This window comes from Phoenix dactylifera, chromosome 4 (genome assembly GCF_051530095.1).
Source record: "Phoenix dactylifera cultivar Ajwa chromosome 4, Ajwa_hap1_PhDact_Kaust_v1.1, whole genome shotgun sequence".
Taxonomy (NCBI): Eukaryota; Viridiplantae; Streptophyta; class Magnoliopsida; order Arecales; family Arecaceae; genus Phoenix; species Phoenix dactylifera.
The window spans coordinates 37,696,710-37,713,877 of NC_143193.1; the positions used below are offsets into that span (position 1 = coordinate 37,696,710).

Below are 17,168 nucleotides of genomic sequence, written 5' to 3' on the forward strand. Positions count from 1 at the left end.
GCCGGGGCCGTTCTGGCGTAGGATTCAACGCGCTGTTCCGCTATGCGGCATGGCACCGCAAGTCTCCGGACTCAGTTTATTTTCGGGGGAAAAAAATTATCCGAAGAGGAAAAGCCAAAAGCCGAAAAATTAAAAATAAATATTATCAAAAAATAAAAAAGCGGGCAAAAAATAAAAGGGGTGCAACACGAGGACTTCCCAGGGGGTCACCCATCCTAGTACTACTCTCGCCCAAGCACGCTTAACTGCGGAGTTCTGATGGGATCCGGTGCATTAGTGCTGGTATGATCGCACCCATGACATGCCCATCGAAACACCCTTTTATGACAAAGCAGCAGACCTCGACGGCCCGAGACATTCGCGCTGCCGGGGCCGTTCTGGCGTAGGATTCAATGCGCTGTTCCGCTATGCGACATGGCACCGCGAGTCTCCGGACTCAGTTTATTTTCGAGGGAAAAAAATTATCCGAAGAGGAAAAGCCAAAAGCCAAAAAATTAAAAATAAATGTTATCAAAAAAGAAAAAAGCGGGCAAAAAATAAAAGGGGTGCAACACGAGGACTTCCTAGGGGGTCACCCATCCTAGTACTACTCTCGCCCAAGCACGCTTAACTGCGGAGTTCTGATGGGATCCGGTGCATTAGTGCTGGTATGATCGCACCCATGATATGCCCTTCGAAACTCCCTTTTATGACAAAGCAGCAGACCTCGACGGCCCGAGACATTCGCGCTGCCGGGGCCGTTCTGGCGTAGGATTCAACGCGCTGGTCCCGCTATGCGGCATGGCACCGCCAGTCTCCGGACCCAGTTTATTGTCGGGGGAAAAAAATTATCCGAAGAGGAAAAGCCAAAAGCCAAAAAATTAAAAATAAATATTATCAAAAAATAAAAAAGCGGGCAAAAAATAAAAAGGGTGCAACATGAGGACTTCCCAGGGGGTCACCCATCCTAGTACTACTCTCGCCCAAGCACGCTTAACTGCGGAGTTCTGATAGGATCCGGTGCATTAGTGCTGGTATGATCGCACCCAAGACATGCCCTTCGAAACTCCCTTTTATAACAAAGTAGCAGACCTCGACGGCCCGAGACATTCGCGCTGCCGGGGCCGTTCTGGCGTAGGATTCAACACGCCGTTCCGCTATGCGGCATGGCACCGCCAGTCTCCGGACTCAGTTTATTTTCGGGGGAAAAAAATTATCCGAAGAGGAAAAGCCAAAAGCCGAAAAATAAAAAATAAATGTTATCAAAAAATAAAAAAGCGGGCAATAAATAAAAGGGGTGCAACACGAGGACTTCCCAGGGGGTCACCCATCCTAGTACTACTCTCGCCCAAGCACGCTTAACTGCGGAGTTCTGATGGGATCCGGTGCATTAGTGCTGGTATGATCGCACCCATGACATGCCCTTCGAAACTCCCTTTTATGACAAAGCAGCAGACCTCGACGGCCCGAGACATTCGCGCTGCCGGGGCCGTTCTGGCGTAGGATTCAACGCGCTGTTCCGCTATGCGGCATGGCACCGCCAGTCTCCGGACTCAGTTTATTTTCGGGGGAAAAAAATTATCCGAAGAGGAAAAGCCAAAAGCCGAAAAATAAAAAATAAATGTTATCAAAAAATAAAAAAGCGGGCAAAAAATAAAAGGGGTGCAACACGAGGACTTCCCAGGGGGTCACCCATCCTAGTACTACTCTCGCCCAAGCACTCTTAACTGCGGAGTTCTGATGGGATCCGGTGCATTAGTGCTGGTATGATCGCACCCATGACATGCCCTTCGAAACTCCCTTTTATGACAAAGCAGCAGACCTCGACGGCCCGAGACATTCGCGCTGCCGGGGCCGTTCTGGCGTAGGATTCAACGCGCTGTTCCGCTATGCGGCATGGCACCGCCAGTCTCCGGACTCAGTTTATTTTCGGGGGGAAAAAATTATCCGAAGAGGAAAAGCCAAAAGCCAAAAAATTAAAAATAAATATTATCAAAAAATAAAAAAGCGGGCAAAAAATAAAAAGGGTGCAATACGAGGACTTCCCAGGGGGTCACCCATCCTAGTACTTCTCTCGCCCAAGCACGCCTAACTACGGAGTTATGATGGGATCCGGTGCATTAGTGCTGGTATGATCGCACCCATGACATGCCCTTCGAAACTCCCTTTTATGACAAAGCAGCAGACCGCGACGGCCCGAGACATTCGCGCTGCCGGGGCCGTTCTGGCGTAGGATTCAACGCGCTGTTCCGCTATGCGGCATGGCACCGCGAGTCTCCGGACTCAGTTTATTTTCGGGGGAAAAAAATTATCCGAAGAGGAAAAGCCAAAAGCCGAAAAATTAAAAATAAATATTATCAAAAAATAAAAAAGCGGGCAAAAAATAAAAGGGGTGCAACACGAGGACTTCCCAGGGGGTCACCCATCCTAGTACTACTCTCGCCCAAGCACGCTTAACTGCGGAGTTCTGATGGGATCCGGTGCATTAGTGCTGGTATGATCGCACCCATGACATGCCCATCGAAACTCCCTTTTATGACAAAGCAGCAGACCTCGACGGCCCGAGACATTCGCGCCGCCGGGGCCGTTCTGGCGTAGGATTCAACGCGCTATTCCCGCTATGCGGCATGGCACCGCCAGTCTCCGGACTCAGTTTATTTTCGGGGGAAAAAAATTATCCGAAGAGGAAAAGCCAAAAGCCGAAAAATTAAAAATAAATATTATCAAAAAATAAAAAAGTGGAGAAAAAAATAAAAAGGGTGCAACCCGAGGACTTCCCAGGGGGTCACCCATCCTAGTACTACTCTCGCCCAAGCACGCTTAACTGCGGAGTTCTGATGGGATCCGGTGCATTAGTGCTGGTATGATCGCACCCATGACATGCCCTTCGAAACTCCCTTTTATGACAAACCAGCAGACCTCGACGGCCCGAGACATTCGCGCTGCCGGGGCCGTTCTGGCGTAGGATTCAACGCGCTGTTCCGCTATGCGGCATGGCACCGCGAGTCTCCGGACTCAGTTTATTTTCGGGGGAAAAAAATTATCCGAAGAGGAAAAGCCAAAAGCCAAAAAATTAAAAATAAATATTATCAAAAAATAAAAAAGCGGGCAAAAAATAAAAGGGGTGCAACACGAGGACTTCCCAGGGGGTCACCCATCCTAGTACTACTCTCGCCCAAGCACGCTTAACTGCGGAGTTCTGATGGGATCCGGTGCATTAGTGCTGGTATGATCGCACCCATGACATGCCCATCGAAACACCCTTTTATGACAAAGCAGCAGACCTCGACGGCCCGAGACATTCGCGCTGCCGGGGCCGTTCTGGCGTAGGATTCAATGCGCTGTTCCGCTATGCGGCATGGCACCGCCAGTCTCCGGACTCAGTTTATTTTCGGGGGAAAAAAATTATCCGAAGAGGAAAAGCCAAAAGCCGAAAAATTAAAAATAAATATAATCAAAAAATAAAAAAGTGGCGAAAAAAATAAAAAGGGTGCAACACGAGGACTTCCCAGGGGGTCACCCATCCTAGTACTACTCTCGCCCAAGCACGCTTAACTGCGGAGTTCTGATGGGATCCGGTGCATTAGTGCTGGTATGATCGCACCCATGACATGCCCTTCGAAACTCCCTTTTATGACAAAGCAGCAGACCTCGACGGCCCGAGACATTCGCGCTGCCGGGGCCGTTCTGGCGTAGGATTCAACGCGCTGTTCCGCTATGCGGCATGGCACCGCGAGTCTCCGGACTCAGTTTATTTTCGGGGGAAAAAAATTATCCGAAGAGGAAAAGCCAAAAGCCGAAAAATTAAAAATAAATATTATCAAAAAATAAAAAAGCGGGCAAAAAATAAAAGGGGTGCAACACGAGGACTTCCCAGGGGGTCACCCATCCTAGTACTACTCTCGCCCAAGCACGCTTAACTGCGGAGTTCTGATGGGATCCGGTGCATTAGTGCTGGTATGATCGCACCCATGACATGCCCATCGAAACACCCTTTTATGACAAAGCAGCAGACCTCGACGGCCCGAGACATTCGCGCTGCCGGGGCCGTTCTGGCGTAGGACTCAATGCGCTGTTCCGCTATGCGGCATGGCATCGCGAGTCTCCGGACTCAGTTTATTTTCGAGGAAAAAAAATTATCCGAAGAGGAAAAGCCAAAAGCCAAAAAATTAAAAATAAATGTTATCAAAAAAGAAAAAAGCGGGCAAAAAATAAAAGGGGTGCAACACGAGGACTTCCCAGGGGGTCACCCATCCTAGTACTACTCTCGCCCAAGCACGCTTAACTGCGGAGTTCTGATGGGATCCGGTGCATTAGTGCTGGTATGATCGCACCCATGATATGCCCTTCGAAACTCCCTTTTATGACAAAGCAGCAGACCTCGACGGCCCGAGACATTCGCGCTGCCGGGGCCGTTCTGGCGTAGGATTCAACGCGCTGGTCCCGCTATGCGGCATGGCACCGCCAGTCTCCGGACCCAGTTTATTGTCGGGGGAAAAAAATTATCCGAAGAGGAAAAGCCAAAAGCCAAAAAATTAAAAATAAATATTATCAAAAAATAAAAAAGCGGGCAAAAAATAAAAAGGGTGCAACATGAGGACTTCCCAGGGGGTCACCCATCCTAGTACTACTCTCGCCCAAGCACGCTTAACTGCGGAGTTCTGATAGGATCCGGTGCATTAGTGCTGGTATGATCGCACCCAAGACATGCCCTTCGAAACTCCCTTTTATGACAAAGTAGCAGACCTCGACGGCCCGAGACATTCGCGCTGCCGGGGCCGTTCTGGCGTAGGATTCAACACGCTGTTCCGCTATGCGGCATGGCACCGCCAGTCTCCGGACTCAGTTTATTTTCGGGGGAAAAAAATTATCCGAAGAGGAAAAGCCAAAAGCCGAAAAATAAAAAATAAATGTTATCAAAAAATAAAAAAGCGGGCAAAAAATAAAAGGGGTGCAACACGAGGACTTCCCAGGGGGTCACCCATCCTAGTACTACTCTCGCCCAAGCACGCTTAACTGCGGAGTTCTGATGGGATCCGGTGCATTAGTGCTGGTATGATCGCACCCATGACATGCCCTTCGAAACTCCCTTTTATGACAAAGCAGCAGACCTCGACGGCCCGAGACATTCGCGCTGCCGGGGCCGTTCTGGCGTAGGATTCAACGCGCTGTTCCGCTATGCGGCATGGCACCGCGAGTCTCCGGACTCAGTTTATTTTCGGGGGAAAAAAATTATCCGAAGAGGAAAAGCCAAAAGCCAAAAAATTAAAAATAAATATTATCAAAAAATAAAAAAGCGGGCAAAAAATAAAAGGGGTGCAACACGAGGACTTCCCAGGGGGTCACCCATCCTAGTACTACTCTCGCCCAAGCACGCTTAACTGCGGAGTTCTGATGGGATCCGGTGCATTAGTGCTGGTATGATCGCACCCATGACATGCCCATCGAAACACCCTTTTATGACAAAGCAGCAGACCTCGACGGCCCGAGACATTCGCGCTGCCGGGGCCGTTCTGGCGTAGGATTCAATGCGCTGTTCCGCTATGCGGCATGGCACCGCCAGTCTCCGGACTCAGTTTATTTTCGGGGGAAAAAAATTATCCGAAGAGGAAAAGCCAAAAGCCGAAAAATTAAAAATAAATATAATCAAAAAATAAAAAAGTGGAGAAAAAAATAAAAAGGGTGCAACACGAGGACTTCCCAGGGGGTCACCCATCCTAGTACTACTCTCGCCCAAGCACGCTTAACTGCGGAGTTCTGATGGGATCCGGTGCATTAGTGCTGGTATGATCGCACCCATGACATGCCCTTCGAAACTCCCTTTTATGACAAAGCAGCAGACCTCGACGGCCCGAGACATTCGCGCTGCCGGGGCCGTTCTGGCGTAGGATTCAACGCGCTGTTCCGCTATGCGGCATGGCACCGCGAGTCTCCGGACTCAGTTTATTTTCGGGGGAAAAAAATTATCCGAAGAGGAAAAGCCAAAAGCCGAAAAATTAAAAATAAATATTATCAAAAAATAAAAAAGCGGGCAAAAAATAAAAGGGGTGCAACACGAGGACTTCCCAGGGGGTCACCCATCCTAGTACTACTCTCGCCCAAGCACGCTTAACTGCGGAGTTCTGATGGGATCCGGTGCATTAGTGCTGGTATGATCGCACCCATGACATGCCCATCGAAACACCCTTTTATGACAAAGCAGCAGACCTCGACGGCCCGAGACATTCGCGCTGCCGGGGCCGTTCTGGCGTAGGACTCAATGCGCTGTTCCGCTATGCGGCATGGCATCGCGAGTCTCCGGACTCAGTTTATTTTCGAGGAAAAAAAATTATCCGAAGAGGAAAAGCCAAAAGCCAAAAAATTAAAAATAAATGTTATCAAAAAAGAAAAAAGCGGGCAAAAAATAAAAGGGGTGCAACACGAGGACTTCCCAGGGGGTCACCCATCCTAGTACTACTCTCGCCCAAGCACGCTTAACTGCGGAGTTCTGATGGGATCCGGTGCATTAGTGCTGGTATGATCGCACCCATGATATGCCCTTCGAAACTCCCTTTTATGACAAAGCAGCAGACCTCGACGGCCCGAGACATTCGCGCTGCCGGGGCCGTTCTGGCGTAGGATTCAACGCGCTGGTCCCGCTATGCGGCATGGCACCGCCAGTCTCCGGACCCAGTTTATTGTCGGGGGAAAAAAATTATCCGAAGAGGAAAAGCCAAAAGCCAAAAAATTAAAAATAAATATTATCAAAAAATAAAAAAGCGGGCAAAAAATAAAAAGGGTGCAACATGAGGACTTCCCAGGGGGTCACCCATCCTAGTACTACTCTCGCCCAAGCACGCTTAACTGCGGAGTTCTGATAGGATCCGGTGCATTAGTGCTGGTATGATCGCACCCAAGACATGCCCTTCGAAACTCCCTTTTATGACAAAGTAGCAGACCTCGACGGCCCGAGACATTCGCGCTGCCGGGGCCGTTCTGGCGTAGGATTCAACACGCTGTTCCGCTATGCGGCATGGCACCGCCAGTCTCCGGACTCAGTTTATTTTCGGGGGAAAAAAATTATCCGAAGAGGAAAAGCCAAAAGCCGAAAAATAAAAAATAAATGTTATCAAAAAATAAAAAAGCGGGCAAAAAATAAAAGGGGTGCAACACGAGGACTTCCCAGGGGGTCACCCATCCTAGTACTACTCTCGCCCAAGCACGCTTAACTGCGGAGTTCTGATGGGATCCGGTGCATTAGTGCTGGTATGATCGCACCCATGACATGCCCTTCGAAACTCCCTTTTATGACAAAGCAGCAGACCTCGACGGCCCGAGACATTCGCGCTGCCGGGGCCGTTCTGGCGTAGGATTCAACGCGCTGTTCCGCTATGCGGCATGGCACCGCGAGTCTCCGGACTCAGTTTATTTTCGGGGGAAAAAAATTATCCGAAGAGGAAAAGCCAAAAGCCAAAAAATTAAAAATAAATATTATCAAAAAATAAAAAAGCGGGCAAAAAATAAAAGGGGTGCAACACGAGGACTTCCCAGGGGGTCACCCATCCTAGTACTACTCTCGCCCAAGCACGCTTAACTGCGGAGTTCTGATGGGATCCGGTGCATTAGTGCTGGTATGATCGCACCCATGACATGCCCATCGAAACACCCTTTTATGACAAAGCAGCAGACCTCGACGGCCCGAGACATTCGCGCTGCCGGGGCCGTTCTGGCGTAGGATTCAATGCGCTGTTCCGCTATGCGGCATGGCACCGCCAGTCTCCGGACTCAGTTTATTTTCGGGGGAAAAAAATTATCCGAAGAGGAAAAGCCAAAAGCCAAAAAATTAAAAATAAATATAATCAAAAAATAAAAAAGTGGAGAAAAAAATAAAAAGGGTGCAACACGAGGACTTCCCAGGGGGTCACCCATCCTAGTACTACTCTCGCCCAAGCACGCTTAACTGCGGAGTTCTGATGGGATCCGGTGCATTAGTGCTGGTATGATCGCACCCATGACATGCCCTTCGAAACTCCCTTTTATGACAAAGCAGCAGACCTCGACGGCCCGAGACATTCGCGCTGCCGGGGCCGTTCTGGCGTAGGATTCAACGCGCTGTTCCGCTATGCGGCATGGCACCGCGAGTCTCCGGACTCAGTTTATTTTCGGGGGAAAAAAATTATCCGAAGAGGAAAAGCCAAAAGCCGAAAAATTAAAAATAAATATTATCAAAAAATAAAAAAGCGGGCAAAAAATAAAAGGGGTGCAACACGAGGACTTCCCAGGGGGTCACCCATCCTAGTACTACTCTCGCCCAAGCACGCTTAACTGCGGAGTTCTGATGGGATCCGGTGCATTAGTGCTGGTATGATCGCACCCATGACATGCCCATCGAAACACCCTTTTATGACAAAGCAGCAGACCTCGACGGCCCGAGACATTCGCGCTGCCGGGGCCGTTCTGGCGTAGGATTCAATGCGCTGTTCCGCTATGCGGCATGGCACCGCCAGTCTCCGGACTCAGTTTATTTTCGGGGGAAAAAAATTATCCGAAGAGGAAAAGCCAAAAGCCGAAAAATTAAAAATAAATATAATCAAAAAATAAAAAAGTGGAGAAAAAAATAAAAAGGGTGCAACACGAGGACTTCCCATGGGGTCACCCATCCTAGTACTACTCTCGCCCAAGCACGCTTAACTGCGGAGTTCTGATGGGATCCGGTGCATTAGTGCTGGTATGATCGCACCCATGACATGCCCTTCGAAACTCCCTTTTATGACAAAGCAGCAGACCTCGACGGCCCGAGACATTCGCACTGCCGGGGCCGTTCTGGCGTAGGATTCAACGCGCTGTTCCGCTATGCGGCATGGCACCGCGAGTCTCCGGACTCAGTTTATTTTCGGGGGAAAAAAATTATCCGAAGAGGAAAAGCCAAAAGCCGAAAAATTAAAAATAAATATTATCAAAAAATAAAAAAGCGGGCAAAAAATAAAAGGGGTGCAACACGAGGACTTCCCAGGGGGTCACCCATCCTAGTACTACTCTCGCCCAAGCACGCTTAACTGCGGAGTTCTGATGGGATCCGGTGCATTAGTGCTGGTATGATCGCACCCATGACATGCCCATCGAAACACCCTTTTATGACAAAGCAGCAGACCTCGACGGCCCGAGACATTCGCGCTGCCGGGGCCGTTCTGGCGTAGGACTCAATGCGCTGTTCCGCTATGCGGCATGGCATCGCGAGTCTCCGGACTCAGTTTATTTTCGAGGAAAAAAAATTATCCGAAGAGGAAAAGCCAAAAGCCAAAAAATTAAAAATAAATGTTATCAAAAAAGAAAAAAGCGGGCAAAAAATAAAAGGGGTGCAACACGAGGACTTCCCAGGGGGTCACCCATCCTAGTACTACTCTCGCCCAAGCACGCTTAACTGCGGAGTTCTGATGGGATCCGGTGCATTAGTGCTGGTATGATCGCACCCATGATATGCCCTTCGAAACTCCCTTTTATGACAAAGCAGCAGACCTCGACGGCCCGAGACATTCGCGCTGCCGGGGCCGTTCTGGCGTAGGATTCAACGCGCTGGTCCCGCTATGCGGCATGGCACCGCCAGTCTCCGGACCCAGTTTATTGTCGGGGGAAAAAAATTATCCGAAGAGGAAAAGCCAAAAGCCAAAAAATTAAAAATAAATATTATCAAAAAATAAAAAAGCGGGCAAAAAATAAAAAGGGTGCAACATGAGGACTTCCCAGGGGGTCACCCATCCTAGTACTACTCTCGCCCAAGCACGCTTAACTGCGGAGTTCTGATAGGATCCGGTGCATTAGTGCTGGTATGATCGCACCCAAGACATGCCCTTCGAAACTCCCTTTTATGACAAAGTAGCAGACCTCGACGGCCCGAGACATTCGCGCTGCCGGGGCCGTTCTGGCGTAGGATTCAACACGCTGTTCCGCTATGCGGCATGGCACCGCCAGTCTCCGGACTCAGTTTATTTTCGGGGGAAAAAAATTATCCGAAGAGGAAAAGCCAAAAGCCGAAAAATAAAAAATAAATGTTATCAAAAAATAAAAAAGCGGGCAAAAAATAAAAGGGGTGCAACACGAGGACTTCCCAGGGGGTCACCCATCCTAGTACTACTCTCGCCCAAGCACGCTTAACTGCGGAGTTCTGATGGGATCCGGTGCATTAGTGCTGGTATGATCGCACCCATGAAATGCCCTTCGAAACTCCCTTTTATGACAAAGCAGCAGACCTCGACGGCCCGAGACATTCGCGCTGCCGGGGCCGTTCTGGCGTAGGATTCAATGCGCTGTTCCGCTATGCGGCATGGCACCGCCAGTCTCCGGACTCAGTTTATTTTCGGGGGAAAAAAATTATCCGAAGAGGAAAAGCCAAAAGCCAAAAAATTAAAAATAAATATAATCAAAAAATAAAAAAGTGGAGAAAAAAATAAAAAGGGTGCAACACGAGGACTTCCCAGGGGGTCACCCATCCTAGTACTACTCTCGCCCAAGCACGCTTAACTGCGGAGTTCTGATGGGATCCGGTGCATTAGTGCTGGTATGATCGCACCCATGACATGCCCTTCGAAACTCCCTTTTATGACAAAGCAGCAGACCTCGACGGCCCGAGACATTCGCGCTGCCGGGGCCGTTCTGGCGTAGGATTCAACGCGCTGTTCCGCTATGCGGCATGGCACCGCGAGTCTCCGGACTCAGTTTATTTTCGGGGGAAAAAAATTATCCGAAGAGGAAAAGCCAAAAGCCGAAAAATTAAAAATAAATATTATCAAAAAATAAAAAAGCGGGCAAAAAATAAAAGGGGTGCAACACGAGGACTTCCCAGGGGGTCACCCATCCTAGTACTACTCTCGCCCAAGCACGCTTAACTGCGGAGTTCTGATGGGATCCGGTGCATTAGTGCTGGTATGATCGCACCCATGACATGCCCATCGAAACACCCTTTTATGACAAAGCAGCAGACCTCGACGGCCCGAGACATTCGCGCTGCCGGGGCCGTTCTGGCGTAGGACTCAATGCGCTGTTCCGCTATGCGGCATGGCATCGCGAGTCTCCGGACTCAGTTTATTTTCGAGGAAAAAAAATTATCCGAAGAGGAAAAGCCAAAAGCCAAAAAATTAAAAATAAATGTTATCAAAAAAGAAAAAAGCGGGCAAAAAATAAAAGGGGTGCAACACGAGGACTTCCCAGGGGGTCATCCATCCTAGTACTACTCTCGCCCAAGCACGCTTAACTGCGGAGTTCTGATGGGATCCGGTGCATTAGTGCTGGTATGATCGCACCCATGATATGCCCTTCGAAACTCCCTTTTATGACAAAGCAGCAGACCTCGACGGCCCGAGACATTCGCGCTGCCGGGGCCGTTCTGGCGTAGGATTCAACGCGCTGGTCCCGCTATGCGGCATGGCACCGCCAGTCTCCGGACCCAGTTTATTGTCGGGGGAAAAAAATTATCCGAAGAGGAAAAGCCAAAAGCCAAAAAATTAAAAATAAATATTATCAAAAAATAAAAAAGCGGGCAAAAAATAAAAAGGGTGCAACATGAGGACTTCCCAGGGGGTCACCCATCCTAGTACTACTCTCGCCCAAGCACGCTTAACTGCGGAGTTCTGATAGGATCCGGTGCATTAGTGCTGGTATGATCGCACCCAAGACATGCCCTTCGAAACTCCCTTTTATGACAAAGTAGCAGACCTCGACGGCCCGAGACATTCGCGCTGCCGGGGCCGTTCTGGCGTAGGATTCAACACGCTGTTCCGCTATGCGGCATGGCACCGCCAGTCTCCGGACTCAGTTTATTTTCGGGGGAAAAAAATTATCCGAAGAGGAAAAGCCAAAAGCCGAAAAATAAAAAATAAATGTTATCAAAAAATAAAAAAGCGGGCAAAAAATTAAAGGGGTGCAACACGAGGACTTCCCAGGGGGTCACCCATCCTAGTACTACTCTCGCCCAAGCACGCTTAACTGCGGAGTTCTGATGGGATCCGGTGCATTAGTGCTGGTATGATCGCACCCATGACATGCCCTTCGAAACTCCCTTTTATGACAAAGCAGCAGACCTCGACGGCCCGAGACATTCGCGCTGCCGGGGCCGTTCTGGCGTAGGATTCAACGCGCTGTTCCGCTATGCGGCATGGCACCGCCAGTCTCCGGACTCAGTTTATTTTCGGGGGAAAAAAATTATCCAAAGAGGAAAAGCCAAAAGCCGAAAAATAAAAAATAAATGTTATCAAAAAATAAAAAAGCGGGCAAAAAATAAAAGGGGTGCAACACGAGGACTTCCCAGGGGGTCACCCATCCTAGTACTACTCTCGCCCAAGCACGCTTAACTGCGGAGTTCTGATGGGATCCGGTGCATTAGTGCTGGTATGATCGCACCCATGACATGCCCTTCGAAACTCCCTTTTATGACAAAGCAGCAGACCTCGACGGCCCGAGACATTCGCGCTGCCGGGGCCGTTCTGGCGTAGGATTCAACGCGCTGTTCCGCTATGCGGCATCGCACCGCCAGTCTCCGGACTCAGTTTATTTTCGGGGGGAAAAAATTATCCGAAGAGGAAAAGCCAAAAGCCAAAAAATTAAAAATAAATATTATCAAAAAATAAAAATGCGGGCAAAAAATAAAAAGGGTGCAACACGAGGACTTCCCAGGGGGTCACCCATCCTAGTACTTCTCTCGCCCAAGCACGCCTAACTGCGGAGTTATGATGGGATCCGGTGCATTAGTGCTGGTATGATCGCACCCATGACATGCCCTTCGAAACTCCCTTTTATGACAAAGCAGCAGACCGCGACGGCCCGAGACATTCGCGCTGCCGGGGCCGTTCTGGCGTAGGATTCAACGCGCTGTTCCGCTATGCGGCATGGCACCGCGAGTCTCCGGACTCAGTTTATTTTCGGGGGAAAAAAATTATCCGAAGAGGAAAAGCCAAAAGCCGAAAAATTAAAAATAAATATTATCAAAAAATAAAAAAGCGGGCAAAAAATAAAAGGGGTGCAACACGAGGACTTCCCAGGGGGTCACCCATCCTAGTACTACTCTCGCCCAAGCACGCTTAACTGCGGAGTTCTGATGGGATCCGGTGCATTAGTGCTGGTATGATCGCACCCATGACATGCCCATCGAAACTCCCTTTTATGACAAAGCAGCAGACCTCGACGGCCCGAGACATTCGCGCCGCCGGGGCCGTTCTGGCGTAGGATTCAACGCGCTATTCCCGCTATGCGGCATGGCACCGCCAGTCTCCGGACTCAGTTTATTTTCGGGGGAAAAAAATTATCCGAAGAGGAAAAGCCAAAAGCCGAAAAATTAAAAATAAATATTATCAAAAAATAAAAAAGTGGAGAAAAAAATAAAAAGGGTGCAACCCGAGGACTTCCCAGGGGGTCACCCATCCTAGTACTACTCTCGCCCAAGCACGCTTAACTGCGGAGTTCTGATGGGATCCGGTGCATTAGTGCTGGTATGATCGCACCCATGACATGCCCTTCGAAACTCCCTTTTATGACAAAGCAGCAGACCTCGACGGCCCGAGACATTCGCGCTGCCGGGGCCGTTCTGGCGTAGGATTCAACGCGCTGTTCCGCTATGCGGCATGGCACCGCGAGTCTCCGGACTCAGTTTATTTTCGGGGGAAAAAAATTATCCGAAGAGGAAAAGCCAAAAGCCAAAAAATTAAAAATAAATATTATCAAAAAATAAAAAAGCGGGCAAAAAATAAAAGGGGTGCAACACGAGGACTTCCCAGGGGGTCACCCATCCTAGTACTACTCTCGCCCAAGCACGCTTAACTGCGGAGTTCTGATGGGATCCGGTGCATTAGTGCTGGTATGATCGCACCCATGACATGCCCATCGAAACACCCTTTTATGACAAAGCAGCAGACCTCGACGGCCCGAGACATTCGCGCTGCCGGGGCCGTTCTGGCGTAGGATTCAATGCGCTGTTCCGCTATGCGGCATGGCACCGCCAGTCTCCGGACTCAGTTTATTTTCGGGGGAAAAAAATTATCCGAAGAGGAAAAGCCAAAAGCCGAAAAATTAAAAATAAATATAATCAAAAAATAAAAAAGTGGAGAAAAAAATAAAAAGGGTGCAACACGAGGACTTCCCAGGGGGTCACCCATCCTAGTACTACTCTCGCCCAAGCACGCTTAACTGCGGAGTTCTGATGGGATCCGGTGCATTAGTGCTGGTATGATCGCACCCATGACATGCCCTTCGAAACTCCCTTTTATGACAAAGCAGCAGACCTCGACGGCCCGAGACATTCGCGCTGCCGGGGCCGTTCTGGCGTAGGATTCAACGCGCTGTTCCGCTATGCGGCATGGCACCGCGAGTCTCCGGACTCAGTTTATTTTCGGGGGGAAAAAATTATCCGAAGAGGAAAAGCCAAAAGCCGAAAAATTAAAAATAAATATTATCAAAAAATAAAAAAGCGGGCAAAAAATAAAAGGGGTGCAACACGAGGACTTCCCAGGGGGTCACCCATCCTAGTACTACTCTCGCCCAAGCACGCTTAACTGCGGAGTTCTGATGGGATCCGGTGCATTAGTGCTGGTATGATCGCACCCATGACATGCCCATCGAAACACCCTTTTATGACAAAGCAGCAGACCTCGACGGCCCGAGACATTCGCGCTGCCGGGGCCGTTCTGGCGTAGGACTCAATGCGCTGTTCCGCTATGCGGCATGGCATCGCGAGTCTCCGGACTCAGTTTATTTTCGAGGAAAAAAAATTATCCGAAGAGGAAAAGCCAAAAGCCAAAAAATTAAAAATAAATGTTATCAAAAAAGAAAAAAGCGGGCAAAAAATAAAAGGGGTGCAACACGAGGACTTCCCAGGGGGCCACCCATCCTAGTACTACTCTCGCCCAAGCACGCTTAACTGCGGAGTTCTGATGGGATCCGGTGCATTAGTGCTGGTATGATCGCACCCATGATATGCCCTTCGAAACTCCCTTTTATGACAAAGCAGCAGACCTCGACGGCCCGAGACATTCGCGCTGCCGGGGCCGTTCTGGCGTAGGATTCAACGCGCTGGTCCCGCTATGCGGCATGGCACCGCCAGTCTCCGGACCCAGTTTATTGTCGGGGGAAAAAAATTATCCGAAGAGGAAAAGCCAAAAGCCAAAAAATTAAAAATAAATATTATCAAAAAATAAAAAAGCGGGCAAAAAATAAAAAGGGTGCAACATGAGGACTTCCCAGGGGGTCACCCATCCTAGTACTACTCTCGCCCAAGCACGCTTAACTGCGGAGTTCTGATAGGATCCGGTGCATTAGTGCTGGTATGATCGCACCCAAGACATGCCCTTCGAAACTCCCTTTTATGACAAAGTAGCAGACCTCGACGGCCCGAGACATTCGCGCTGCCGGGGCCGTTCTGGCGTAGGATTCAACACGCTGTTCCGCTATGCGGCATGGCACCGCCAGTCTCCGGACTCAGTTTATTTTCGGGGGAAAAAAATTATCCGAAGAGGAAAAGCCAAAAGCCGAAAAATAAAAAATAAATATTATCAAAAAATAAAAAAGCGGGCAAAAAATAAAAGGGGTGCAACACGAGGACTTCCCAGGGGGTCACCCATCCTAGTACTACTCTCGCCCAAGCACGCTTAACTGCGGAGTTCTGATGGGATCCGGTGCATTAGTGCTGGTATGATCGCACCCATGACATGCCCTTCGAAACTCCCTTTTATGACAAAGCAGCAGACCTCGACGGCCCGAGACATTCGCGCTGCCGGGGCCGTTCTGGCGTAGGATTCAACGCGCTGTTCCGCTATGCGGCATGGCACCGCGAGTCTCCGGACTCAGTTTATTTTCGGGGGAAAAAAATTATCCGAAGAGGAAAAGCCAAAAGCCAAAAAATTAAAAATAAATATTATCAAAAAATAAAAAAGCGGGCAAAAAATAAAAGGGGTGCAACACGAGGACTTCCCAGGGGGTCACCCATCCTAGTACTACTCTCGCCCAAGCACGCTTAACTGCGGAGTTCTGATGGGATCCGGTGCATTAGTGCTGGTATGATCGCACCCATGACATGCCCATCGAAACACCCTTTTATGACAAAGCAGCAGACCTCGACGGCCCGAGACATTCGCGCTGCCGGGGCCGTTCTGGCGTAGGATTCAATGCGCTGTTCCGCTATGCGGCATGGCACCGCCAGTCTCCGGACTCAGTTTATTTTCGGGGGAAAAAAATTATCCGAAGAGGAAAAGCCAAAAGCCGAAAAATTAAAAATAAATATAATCAAAAAATAAAAAAGTGGAGAAAAAAATAAAAAGGGTGCAACACGAGGACTTCCCAGGGGGTCACCCATCCTAGTACTACTCTCGCCCAAGCACGCTTAACTGCGGAGTTCTGATGGGATCCGGTGCATTAGTGCTGGTATGATCGCACCCATGACATGCCCTTCGAAACTCCCTTTTATGACAAAGCAGCAGACCTCGACGGCCCGAGACATTCGCGCTGCCGGGGCCGTTCTGGCGTAGGATTCAACGCGCTGTTCCGCTATGCGGCATGGCACCGCGAGTCTCCGGACTCAGTTTATTTTCGGGGGAAAAAAATTATCCGAAGAGGAAAAGCCAAAAGCCGAAAAATTAAAAATAAATATTATCAAAAAATAAAAAAGCGGGCAAAAAATAAAAGGGGTGCAACACGAGGACTTCCCAGGGGGTCACCCATCCTAGTACTACTCTCGCCCAAGCACGCTTAACTGCGGAGTTCTGATGGGATCCGGTGCATTAGTGCTGGTATGATCGCACCCATGACATGCCCATCGAAACACCCTTTTATGACAAAGCAGCAGACCTCGACGGCCCGAGACATTCGCGCTGCCGGGGCCGTTCTGGCGTAGGACTCAATGCGCTGTTCCGCTATGCGGCATGGCATCGCGAGTCTCCGGACTCAGTTTATTTTCGAGGAAAAAAAATTATCCGAAGAGGAAAAGCCAAAAGCCAAAAAATTAAAAATAAATGTTATCAAAAAAGAAAAAAGCGGGCAAAAAATAAAAGGGGTGCAACACGAGGACTTCCCAGGGGGTCACCCATCCTAGTACTACTCTCGCCCAAGCACGCTTAACTGCGGAGTTCTGATGGGATCCGGTGCATTAGTGCTGGTATGATCGCACCCATGATATGCCCTTCGAAACTCCCTTTTATGACAAAGCAGCAGACCTCGACGGCCCGAGACATTCG

General features: G+C 49.4%; 45 non-coding genes and 2 pseudogenes across 45 annotated transcripts; all 47 read right to left on the reverse strand.

Annotated features, from left to right (window-relative positions):
• Positions 1-177: 177 nt before the first annotated feature.
• Positions 178-296, reverse strand: LOC149763834 (5S ribosomal RNA). The gene has a single exon (XR_016410980.1). It is a non-coding gene; the product is annotated as a 5S ribosomal RNA (ribosomal RNA).
• A 246-nt stretch (positions 297-542) lies between these two features.
• Positions 543-661, reverse strand: LOC149763835 (5S ribosomal RNA). The gene has a single exon (XR_016402137.1). It is a non-coding gene; the product is annotated as a 5S ribosomal RNA (ribosomal RNA).
• Positions 662-908: 247 nt separating this feature from the next.
• On the reverse strand, positions 909-1,027 carry LOC149763836 (5S ribosomal RNA). Its single transcript, XR_016407486.1, has one exon. It is a non-coding gene; the product is annotated as a 5S ribosomal RNA (ribosomal RNA).
• Positions 1,028-1,273: 246 nt separating this feature from the next.
• On the reverse strand, positions 1,274-1,392 carry LOC149763837 (5S ribosomal RNA). The gene has a single exon (XR_016410981.1). It is a non-coding gene; the product is annotated as a 5S ribosomal RNA (ribosomal RNA).
• Positions 1,393-1,638: 246 nt separating this feature from the next.
• Positions 1,639-1,757, reverse strand: LOC149763838 (5S ribosomal RNA). Its single transcript, XR_016406895.1, has one exon. It is a non-coding gene; the product is annotated as a 5S ribosomal RNA (ribosomal RNA).
• Positions 1,758-2,003: 246 nt separating this feature from the next.
• On the reverse strand, positions 2,004-2,122 carry LOC149763839 (5S ribosomal RNA; annotated as a pseudogene).
• A 246-nt stretch (positions 2,123-2,368) lies between these two features.
• LOC149763840 (5S ribosomal RNA) lies at positions 2,369-2,487 on the reverse strand. The gene has a single exon (XR_016410983.1). It is a non-coding gene; the product is annotated as a 5S ribosomal RNA (ribosomal RNA).
• A 248-nt stretch (positions 2,488-2,735) lies between these two features.
• Positions 2,736-2,854, reverse strand: LOC149763841 (5S ribosomal RNA). Its single transcript, XR_016402176.1, has one exon. It is a non-coding gene; the product is annotated as a 5S ribosomal RNA (ribosomal RNA).
• A 246-nt stretch (positions 2,855-3,100) lies between these two features.
• Positions 3,101-3,219, reverse strand: LOC149763842 (5S ribosomal RNA). The gene has a single exon (XR_016410984.1). It is a non-coding gene; the product is annotated as a 5S ribosomal RNA (ribosomal RNA).
• A 247-nt stretch (positions 3,220-3,466) lies between these two features.
• LOC149763843 (5S ribosomal RNA) lies at positions 3,467-3,585 on the reverse strand. The gene has a single exon (XR_016412280.1). It is a non-coding gene; the product is annotated as a 5S ribosomal RNA (ribosomal RNA).
• A 246-nt stretch (positions 3,586-3,831) lies between these two features.
• Positions 3,832-3,950, reverse strand: LOC149763844 (5S ribosomal RNA). Its single transcript, XR_016410985.1, has one exon. It is a non-coding gene; the product is annotated as a 5S ribosomal RNA (ribosomal RNA).
• A 246-nt stretch (positions 3,951-4,196) lies between these two features.
• On the reverse strand, positions 4,197-4,315 carry LOC149763845 (5S ribosomal RNA). The gene has a single exon (XR_016410986.1). It is a non-coding gene; the product is annotated as a 5S ribosomal RNA (ribosomal RNA).
• A 247-nt stretch (positions 4,316-4,562) lies between these two features.
• LOC149763846 (5S ribosomal RNA) lies at positions 4,563-4,681 on the reverse strand. The gene has a single exon (XR_016407487.1). It is a non-coding gene; the product is annotated as a 5S ribosomal RNA (ribosomal RNA).
• A 246-nt stretch (positions 4,682-4,927) lies between these two features.
• On the reverse strand, positions 4,928-5,046 carry LOC149763847 (5S ribosomal RNA). The gene has a single exon (XR_016410987.1). It is a non-coding gene; the product is annotated as a 5S ribosomal RNA (ribosomal RNA).
• A 246-nt stretch (positions 5,047-5,292) lies between these two features.
• LOC149763848 (5S ribosomal RNA) lies at positions 5,293-5,411 on the reverse strand. Its single transcript, XR_016410988.1, has one exon. It is a non-coding gene; the product is annotated as a 5S ribosomal RNA (ribosomal RNA).
• Positions 5,412-5,658: 247 nt separating this feature from the next.
• LOC149763849 (5S ribosomal RNA) lies at positions 5,659-5,777 on the reverse strand. The gene has a single exon (XR_016412281.1). It is a non-coding gene; the product is annotated as a 5S ribosomal RNA (ribosomal RNA).
• A 246-nt stretch (positions 5,778-6,023) lies between these two features.
• LOC149763850 (5S ribosomal RNA) lies at positions 6,024-6,142 on the reverse strand. The gene has a single exon (XR_016410989.1). It is a non-coding gene; the product is annotated as a 5S ribosomal RNA (ribosomal RNA).
• A 246-nt stretch (positions 6,143-6,388) lies between these two features.
• LOC149763851 (5S ribosomal RNA) lies at positions 6,389-6,507 on the reverse strand. The gene has a single exon (XR_016410990.1). It is a non-coding gene; the product is annotated as a 5S ribosomal RNA (ribosomal RNA).
• Positions 6,508-6,754: 247 nt separating this feature from the next.
• LOC149763852 (5S ribosomal RNA) lies at positions 6,755-6,873 on the reverse strand. Its single transcript, XR_016407488.1, has one exon. It is a non-coding gene; the product is annotated as a 5S ribosomal RNA (ribosomal RNA).
• A 246-nt stretch (positions 6,874-7,119) lies between these two features.
• On the reverse strand, positions 7,120-7,238 carry LOC149763853 (5S ribosomal RNA). Its single transcript, XR_016410991.1, has one exon. It is a non-coding gene; the product is annotated as a 5S ribosomal RNA (ribosomal RNA).
• Positions 7,239-7,484: 246 nt separating this feature from the next.
• Positions 7,485-7,603, reverse strand: LOC149763854 (5S ribosomal RNA). The gene has a single exon (XR_016410992.1). It is a non-coding gene; the product is annotated as a 5S ribosomal RNA (ribosomal RNA).
• Positions 7,604-7,850: 247 nt separating this feature from the next.
• LOC149763855 (5S ribosomal RNA) lies at positions 7,851-7,969 on the reverse strand. The gene has a single exon (XR_016412282.1). It is a non-coding gene; the product is annotated as a 5S ribosomal RNA (ribosomal RNA).
• A 246-nt stretch (positions 7,970-8,215) lies between these two features.
• Positions 8,216-8,334, reverse strand: LOC149763856 (5S ribosomal RNA). The gene has a single exon (XR_016410994.1). It is a non-coding gene; the product is annotated as a 5S ribosomal RNA (ribosomal RNA).
• A 247-nt stretch (positions 8,335-8,581) lies between these two features.
• Positions 8,582-8,700, reverse strand: LOC149763857 (5S ribosomal RNA). The gene has a single exon (XR_016412690.1). It is a non-coding gene; the product is annotated as a 5S ribosomal RNA (ribosomal RNA).
• A 246-nt stretch (positions 8,701-8,946) lies between these two features.
• On the reverse strand, positions 8,947-9,065 carry LOC149763858 (5S ribosomal RNA). Its single transcript, XR_016410995.1, has one exon. It is a non-coding gene; the product is annotated as a 5S ribosomal RNA (ribosomal RNA).
• Positions 9,066-9,311: 246 nt separating this feature from the next.
• LOC149763859 (5S ribosomal RNA) lies at positions 9,312-9,430 on the reverse strand. Its single transcript, XR_016410996.1, has one exon. It is a non-coding gene; the product is annotated as a 5S ribosomal RNA (ribosomal RNA).
• A 247-nt stretch (positions 9,431-9,677) lies between these two features.
• LOC149763860 (5S ribosomal RNA) lies at positions 9,678-9,796 on the reverse strand. The gene has a single exon (XR_016407489.1). It is a non-coding gene; the product is annotated as a 5S ribosomal RNA (ribosomal RNA).
• Positions 9,797-10,042: 246 nt separating this feature from the next.
• LOC149763861 (5S ribosomal RNA) lies at positions 10,043-10,161 on the reverse strand. The gene has a single exon (XR_016410997.1). It is a non-coding gene; the product is annotated as a 5S ribosomal RNA (ribosomal RNA).
• A 247-nt stretch (positions 10,162-10,408) lies between these two features.
• LOC149763862 (5S ribosomal RNA) lies at positions 10,409-10,527 on the reverse strand. The gene has a single exon (XR_016412284.1). It is a non-coding gene; the product is annotated as a 5S ribosomal RNA (ribosomal RNA).
• Positions 10,528-10,773: 246 nt separating this feature from the next.
• On the reverse strand, positions 10,774-10,892 carry LOC149763863 (5S ribosomal RNA). Its single transcript, XR_016410998.1, has one exon. It is a non-coding gene; the product is annotated as a 5S ribosomal RNA (ribosomal RNA).
• A 246-nt stretch (positions 10,893-11,138) lies between these two features.
• Positions 11,139-11,257, reverse strand: LOC149763864 (5S ribosomal RNA). The gene has a single exon (XR_016401500.1). It is a non-coding gene; the product is annotated as a 5S ribosomal RNA (ribosomal RNA).
• A 247-nt stretch (positions 11,258-11,504) lies between these two features.
• On the reverse strand, positions 11,505-11,623 carry LOC149763865 (5S ribosomal RNA). The gene has a single exon (XR_016407491.1). It is a non-coding gene; the product is annotated as a 5S ribosomal RNA (ribosomal RNA).
• Positions 11,624-11,869: 246 nt separating this feature from the next.
• LOC149763866 (5S ribosomal RNA) lies at positions 11,870-11,988 on the reverse strand. The gene has a single exon (XR_016410999.1). It is a non-coding gene; the product is annotated as a 5S ribosomal RNA (ribosomal RNA).
• Positions 11,989-12,234: 246 nt separating this feature from the next.
• On the reverse strand, positions 12,235-12,353 carry LOC149763867 (5S ribosomal RNA). The gene has a single exon (XR_016411000.1). It is a non-coding gene; the product is annotated as a 5S ribosomal RNA (ribosomal RNA).
• Positions 12,354-12,599: 246 nt separating this feature from the next.
• LOC149763868 (5S ribosomal RNA) lies at positions 12,600-12,718 on the reverse strand (annotated as a pseudogene).
• Positions 12,719-12,964: 246 nt separating this feature from the next.
• Positions 12,965-13,083, reverse strand: LOC149763869 (5S ribosomal RNA). The gene has a single exon (XR_016411001.1). It is a non-coding gene; the product is annotated as a 5S ribosomal RNA (ribosomal RNA).
• Positions 13,084-13,331: 248 nt separating this feature from the next.
• Positions 13,332-13,450, reverse strand: LOC149763870 (5S ribosomal RNA). Its single transcript, XR_016402177.1, has one exon. It is a non-coding gene; the product is annotated as a 5S ribosomal RNA (ribosomal RNA).
• A 246-nt stretch (positions 13,451-13,696) lies between these two features.
• On the reverse strand, positions 13,697-13,815 carry LOC149763871 (5S ribosomal RNA). Its single transcript, XR_016411002.1, has one exon. It is a non-coding gene; the product is annotated as a 5S ribosomal RNA (ribosomal RNA).
• Positions 13,816-14,062: 247 nt separating this feature from the next.
• On the reverse strand, positions 14,063-14,181 carry LOC149763872 (5S ribosomal RNA). Its single transcript, XR_016412285.1, has one exon. It is a non-coding gene; the product is annotated as a 5S ribosomal RNA (ribosomal RNA).
• Positions 14,182-14,427: 246 nt separating this feature from the next.
• Positions 14,428-14,546, reverse strand: LOC149763873 (5S ribosomal RNA). The gene has a single exon (XR_016411003.1). It is a non-coding gene; the product is annotated as a 5S ribosomal RNA (ribosomal RNA).
• A 246-nt stretch (positions 14,547-14,792) lies between these two features.
• LOC149763874 (5S ribosomal RNA) lies at positions 14,793-14,911 on the reverse strand. Its single transcript, XR_016401238.1, has one exon. It is a non-coding gene; the product is annotated as a 5S ribosomal RNA (ribosomal RNA).
• A 247-nt stretch (positions 14,912-15,158) lies between these two features.
• LOC149763875 (5S ribosomal RNA) lies at positions 15,159-15,277 on the reverse strand. The gene has a single exon (XR_016407492.1). It is a non-coding gene; the product is annotated as a 5S ribosomal RNA (ribosomal RNA).
• A 246-nt stretch (positions 15,278-15,523) lies between these two features.
• LOC149763876 (5S ribosomal RNA) lies at positions 15,524-15,642 on the reverse strand. The gene has a single exon (XR_016411005.1). It is a non-coding gene; the product is annotated as a 5S ribosomal RNA (ribosomal RNA).
• A 246-nt stretch (positions 15,643-15,888) lies between these two features.
• On the reverse strand, positions 15,889-16,007 carry LOC149763877 (5S ribosomal RNA). The gene has a single exon (XR_016411006.1). It is a non-coding gene; the product is annotated as a 5S ribosomal RNA (ribosomal RNA).
• Positions 16,008-16,254: 247 nt separating this feature from the next.
• Positions 16,255-16,373, reverse strand: LOC149763878 (5S ribosomal RNA). The gene has a single exon (XR_016412286.1). It is a non-coding gene; the product is annotated as a 5S ribosomal RNA (ribosomal RNA).
• Positions 16,374-16,619: 246 nt separating this feature from the next.
• Positions 16,620-16,738, reverse strand: LOC149763879 (5S ribosomal RNA). Its single transcript, XR_016411007.1, has one exon. It is a non-coding gene; the product is annotated as a 5S ribosomal RNA (ribosomal RNA).
• Positions 16,739-16,984: 246 nt separating this feature from the next.
• LOC149763880 (5S ribosomal RNA) lies at positions 16,985-17,103 on the reverse strand. Its single transcript, XR_016411008.1, has one exon. It is a non-coding gene; the product is annotated as a 5S ribosomal RNA (ribosomal RNA).
• Between the last annotated feature and the right edge of the window lie 65 nt (positions 17,104-17,168).